General features: G+C 30.7%; 1 long non-coding RNA gene across 1 annotated transcript; it reads right to left on the bottom strand.

The window, feature by feature from the left end:
* Nucleotides 1-3467: 3467 nt before the first annotated feature.
* Nucleotides 3468-4546, bottom strand: LOC148268693 (uncharacterized). Its single transcript, XR_015816708.1, has 3 exons — nt 4247-4546; nt 3699-3804; nt 3468-3582 (listed from the first exon to the last, which is right to left on the bottom strand). It is a non-coding gene; the product is annotated as an uncharacterized LOC148268693 (long non-coding RNA).
* Between the last annotated feature and the right edge of the window lie 1894 nt (nt 4547-6440).

Raw genomic sequence — 6440 nt, 5'->3', positions numbered from 1 at the left:
TTCTAATGGTAATATACTACTGTGTTACGTGCCGAACAAATCCTGTTCAAACGGTTAATCTCACAATGCAAACTGGAATCTCACTAAATCAGTAACTGGAAAAGAGTTCTTCAGCTGCTCATGTTGAGCCAAATGCATAGAAGTATTGTTTTAGAGTTTTTTACATAAAGAAAATAATTTGGAAAGTTGAAAGTTTCTTGTAGCCCTTCGGATGTGTGTTCTTCTTCTTTTTCTTCTCTATTTAAATATCGATGGGGTATATTGCATCTTTTCGCCAAGATAGGGTTTCCTTGCGGTCAATTCAGCGTTCATCTTGCTTTTCAAATAGTCTCTTCCTTGATTCTCAGCTTCTCGCCTTTCAGATGCAACAGGATTTCTTGTTTGAATTTAAAGGCGTGTCGGGTTTTAAATCTACTGCTGCTAGAGCCTAAGCCTTGGTCAAGGTTTATCTGTGTGTGACTTGGTAATTTATGTGATTACCAAAGTGTTAGCCTTGCCCAAGGGCTATCCATGTACTGACCAACATTTCTTGTTGTCGTGAGTGCACAAGCTTTATCCAAGGTTTCTAGATTGACACCTACTGCCTTTGTTGGGTTATAAGACTTGCCCAAGGCTTATACCAGTATTGATGGTTGCTTCTACATGAAATCTACTTCCACGAGACCTCTTTCCCTAAATTGAGCTCTGGCTCTTCTACCTACATCAAAACAGACAAAATCATCTAAATTACAAAGTAAGCAGCTCAATTACATGCTCAAAATAAATAATAAATAGTGTTGTTTATGTGCTCTATTACTACCCTGTAATTATTATTTTTCGTGACACCAGTATTTTGGGCTTACCCCTTAAAATATGTACTTAATTCAAATTAGATAATTTCTTCATCGTTCAATTCCCTATTTGGATTCATATGAAAATTTGTTTATAATTCTTTAATAGTGGCATGGTTTAATTAGCTATAATAACATTGATTTCTTTACTCTCCATATTTACCTAGAATCAAATCTATATGGTAATTGTGTCCTAAATCATTCTGTTATATTTATTAATTCTTTCTTGCCTTAAACGTTGACACTGAGAGGAATAAGATTATTTCAAATTTAGTTACCTCTCAGTAACACTGGTAATGATCAATCGATCCCCTAAAATCATTAAGATTAATCCTCCTTACCAATATTTTACCAATATTATTTTTGAATAATTATAATTAGCAAGGTTGAATTTTAAATAGACCCAGAGTCATTTCAATGCTTTCTCATTAATCATTATCTATTTCTTAAAGACCTTAGAAGATTGAGTCCTAAATCTTATTTAATATATTATAATTGAATTAAATACGTACAATAATTTATGTAGTTATCCTATTATTTTATAACATTCCAATTTCATATCGATTTTATTTAATTCATTATTTCAACAATTCTACTAGTTGTATGTTAGCATTTTTAAAGTTTGACTTTAAATTTATTTATATATTACTAATTTTACCAATTTTCCTTTTTTTTTTAATTTCTTCTTCCTCGTGTGATAATTAGTAAATACCAAATTGCCCATTTTCAATTATTAATATTGAGTTTACCATTTTACCATTGCCCAATTATTATTTAGCTAACATAAGTCCATTTCATCCTTTAAAAGTTCATGCCCTAACCCTAAACAAATTAAGCCAATTGAAGGATTAAGACCGGTAAAAGAATCAGAAATCAATGATCATATCCCTAAAATACCTGAAGAATAAAAGTAAATAGAAAAATGAAAACCTAACCGAGACATAATCTTATGCATCTAAGGTAATTCATGAAAGTAGAATTCCTATTTGGTCTAAGTTGTTCAATCATATTCAAATAATTAATAAATATCTTCACAAAGAATAAATAAGTGAAATAAAGAAAAAATAGAAAATTTCCTAGAAATATGTCTATATACATCCCTAAAATCATCATCTAGCAGGAACCAATTGTAACTTTAAACCAGAACGCATCAAACAAATTAATATCGGCCTTGACCCCTTAGACATACTAGATTTTTGATGAAACTAAACATATTAGTGAGCTTCGATCATTACCCTAGGATTCTAAAAGACCCTAATATTCCTATCGTGCAAACAAACACCCAAGAAACACTAACATTTAAAATAATCACTCAAATGCATTAAATAGGATAAATAAATATAAATAGCAAATAAAACATGGAATCTAAGCTTGGGGACTACGCCATTCTTACCCCCAGATCTAGGGTTTGGGCAACTCATGATGTCGGAGAGCTCACGATTTTCATTCCTCCTTCGCTCACTCTCTCACTCTCTCTCTCTCTCTCTCTCTCTCTCTCTCTCTCTCTCTCTCTCTCTCTCTCTCAGGGTTTCTCTAGGTGAAAGAAACCTTGTATGTAGGGCGCGATGATATTGGACCGTTGATTTTCAAATATTGAATCTGAGCCATTCATTTTATGGTCAATCAAGGGCAAAATCATCTTTTCACATGGTCGTCCAGCAAGAGTGAATATCCACCGTCCAATCTCTTGATGTTTTTCGGCGTGGCAAAATTAGGACCGTTAATTTTTTGCTTAACTCCCATGCTTATGATTTACCACCCAAAATCTGTGTGGCAAGATTAGGTTCATTCAAATTACCTTCCTACATGTCATGTGGCCCATCGCGTAGCTTGCCCTAATTGGTCCTTCGAGACACATCAACCGCTAAGGTGCTGGAACTTCCAAACGTTGTAGTTTTACCCCAACTTTTAGAAATCTTTTTCATTTGGGTCCTTTTTAAATTAACAAATTTTTCTTAATTTTCTAAATCTTTCTCCATTTGATCTTTATGCAATATTTTTCGTGCTTTTTGTAATTTTTGAAAATTTAAAATTATTTATTGAGAAAATTTATACCTTTTCTAGGTTAAATTAAATTTCTGTCATTTAATTTTTCTCCCAAAATTTAATTTTTGGAATTCATCGCAATTTGTGGTCCCATTTTAAGATACATTGAAATTTATTTATCTATTATTATTATTATTATCATTATTATTATTATCATTATTATATATTTTATTATTATTTAATTATTAATTATATATATTTTTGTATTAAATTTGTACATATATTTTTTACATTTTGAGTTCTATTTTGAATTCCAAGAACTTACGATTCCAGGTTGTTACATGTAACATTTGTTTCAAAATTTATAAGATATTTTTTCGTGATTTTGTCTCTCTTTTTATTTCAAAAGAATTTTAAAAGAATAACTTTCTCACTGAAAGTTATGATTTTCTCATATTCTTTAATAAATACTTATATATATATATAGATAGTTGAGAGATGTTCAATCGACCTCAAATTATTATATAAACAATGTTCAAATAATATCTCATTTTTTATTATTGATATATATATGAAGTTATAAAGAAAATTCAATATAAAATTCTCGACTAATATGCTATTAATTCAATATTAACTCATATATATATATAAGGATCTACTTATTTAAGTTCATAATCTCAAAAACAAAATAATATGTACACAAATTGTTCCCTTTTAAAAGTCAAGTCATTCGATGAATGTTAAGCGACTTGACGATTCATTGTTCCTGCGATAGAAAAAGTAAATTGTATTAATTAATTATGATAGATATATGATGTGTATATATATATCCACAAATAATGGCAGTATTAAACTTGTATATTAAAATTTAAAGATGTATACCTTACTCCTCATCCCTATCATCAATGAGAATCAGTCCCGCCTGATCCCAAGTATGTATCACATCGTACTTATTATGGTACATTCTCGCATTTATATCGTAATAATACTGCATATATTAACGTAAAAGAACTTAATTTATAAGATATTAAATAGTTATTATAAAATTAACAAAGTTTTCTAACTTTTCAAACAATATATATATATATATATATATAATAACTATTAGAAAGAAGAGCTTAGATAGTATAGATGAGTTAATTTTCATAATATCAAATTATAAAATATTAGAGATCTGTTAGTTTGATAATCAATTTAATTATTTAACCTAAAAGAAATAAGTTAAAAATTGCCTAACCATTTTTAGAGAAGATATATACAAATATATACACATACGCTCTTAGAGAATATATATATATATATATATATGTGTGTATATACACAAACATACACGCAGTTACTATAATATTTTATTAGTGAATAAAAGATAATAAAATAAAATAAAAATAGATTAAAATAACAGATATAATTAAATGTATATATATATTTACCCTGCAGATCTGTCCATTGACCATCCTCCTCTCTTCTACTAACCAACCAGGGAGTAGCCAACCATATGGCGGGTTCGTCATGTCAAAAAATGTGCTCGTAGTCCCAGGTTGCCTTCTATATTGTCGAGTCAAACGTCTTTGCTCGATTCTTGCCAATGTTTCCAATGATGGGGGGAAGGTTGAGTGAAGCACCAATCTTTCATTATTGTTTGGTTGAGCTTCGTTTGCTGGTGCGGCTGCATTGGGCTCCATTGTTGGGGATGAGGAATAACAATGAATTGCTTGGAGAAGGTATAAAAGAAGTTGTCTTTAATTTGTGGGAATGAAATGGTGGGTGGCAAAGCATTTTATAGACAAACCAGGGGTATCTTGGTAAAATTAAATTAATACATATATGTAATATGTCTATAGTCAACAAACACATAATTATTACCTGCCAAAAAAGTTCAGATTTATGAAGTATTTTTGGTAATGAATCTGATACTAATAAATATCAAATCATTGACCAATTTAATAAAGGATATTGTATCATATATAAATGCTACCTTGTCAAAAAAGTTCATGTTTAGGAAAAATATTTTTGGTAGTGAATCTGATGCTATTAAATACCAAATCACTAACCATTTTAATACAAGATATTGTACTATATATAAAATATTATTTGCCAAAAAAATTCAGATTTAGGATAATATATGTTTGTTATATTGAGATAGAATTTATCTTCCAAAAAATTTCATAACTAGGATAATGTATGTGCAGAAATACATATAGAATTGAGGATCAGATTTGAAGTACAACTATTATTTGGCGCTAAATGTTCTTATATTATATATTTATTTAACATTGGTAACTTTTTAATCTGTTAGGGTTGAAAAACACTGGGCAAAATATGTTAGTGATTTGGGCCAAATTATATTTTCTTGGGCCAGAAATAAAAAGAAGCCCACTGCTGAGTTTAATTAAGCCCGTTGGACCACTGACTCTAAATGATTTAAATGGAAATATAACATCAAACCGTTAGCAATGAAGAAATCTATGGGGGTGGGATGTTAGAATACATAATTTTTCACAAATTAATTTAAATGTTAGTTGTAAAAGTTACATTCTAACAATAATATTTTTAAATATTGGTAAAAAGATCTTTTAAATATACAGAGAATTCCTACGCTGTATATTCCTTTTCATTTTAAGAAATGAAATTCTATAAAAAGGTAACATTAATCCCTCATAAAGTATTATAATATTTTCTTCAATTTTATTAATATAAAGTGCGTGTTTAAATGTAAAATTCAGAACATCAAATGTTATTTTAACAAATTAAAATGGAAAAAAACTCAACCGGGTGAATGTGGAGTATTTAATACTCTTTAATTTTCTGCATAGTTTATTGTGTGGAGGCATTGAGAATTTATACACATGAAGGAGAATAAAAAAAAAAGGGGGAAGGTGGTCTCTAGAATCTACTGAGACCACCAGCTGTCCCTAACAGTAATCAATTTTAAAACAAAAAAAATCTTGACTCTTCATTTTATGATTTCGATCTGGACGATCCACCTGTCCATTTCCTTTTAACCTTTCCCCCCTTTTTTTACATTTAATTCTTTTCACCCGGTCCTCGAGATGAAGCCTGTTCACTTTCAACTCTTCAAGTTCCTCACCACCACTTCTTTAACCCTTTGTGCTTTTTTGTTGCAGGTGCTTCATCTTGAACAGAAGTCGGTGATGTGCTGAGGTTTCTAAAGGTTTCGTGAGCAGATCGGCAAGCTGTTCTCTCGAGGTGACGGGTTTCGTTTTGACGAAGCCTTTTTGAACTTGGTTGCAAACTATGTGGCAATCGATGTCGTGGTACTTCGTTCATTAGTGAAAGATGGGATTTGTTGCGATATGCTTGACGACATTATTGTCGCAGTTCAGTATTACGGTTAAGTGAGGTACTATTTAAAAATCTCGAAGGAGATAGGTTATCCACTGAACTTCACATACTGTGGATGACATACTTCTGTACTCAGCTTCTGCAGAAGACTTGCTCACCGTAGTTTATTTCTTTATTTTTTAGGAGATTAGTGCAGGCCCGAGGAAGATACAAAAGCCTGTGAGGGATTTGCGGGTAATCGGACATGATGCCCAGTCCGAGTCACAAAAGGATTGAACTTTAAGGTATTCGTTCTTGGGAAGAAGATGCCTTGCTCCGGAT

The sequence above is a fragment of the Carica papaya genome, chromosome 2 (genome assembly GCF_054855325.1).
Source record: "Carica papaya isolate Zhongbai chromosome 2, ASM5485532v1, whole genome shotgun sequence".
NCBI classification, from domain to species: domain Eukaryota; kingdom Viridiplantae; phylum Streptophyta; class Magnoliopsida; order Brassicales; family Caricaceae; genus Carica; species Carica papaya.
Note: the sequence above shows the minus strand (reverse complement) of the source record. Positions and strands in the feature narration are given on the sequence as shown.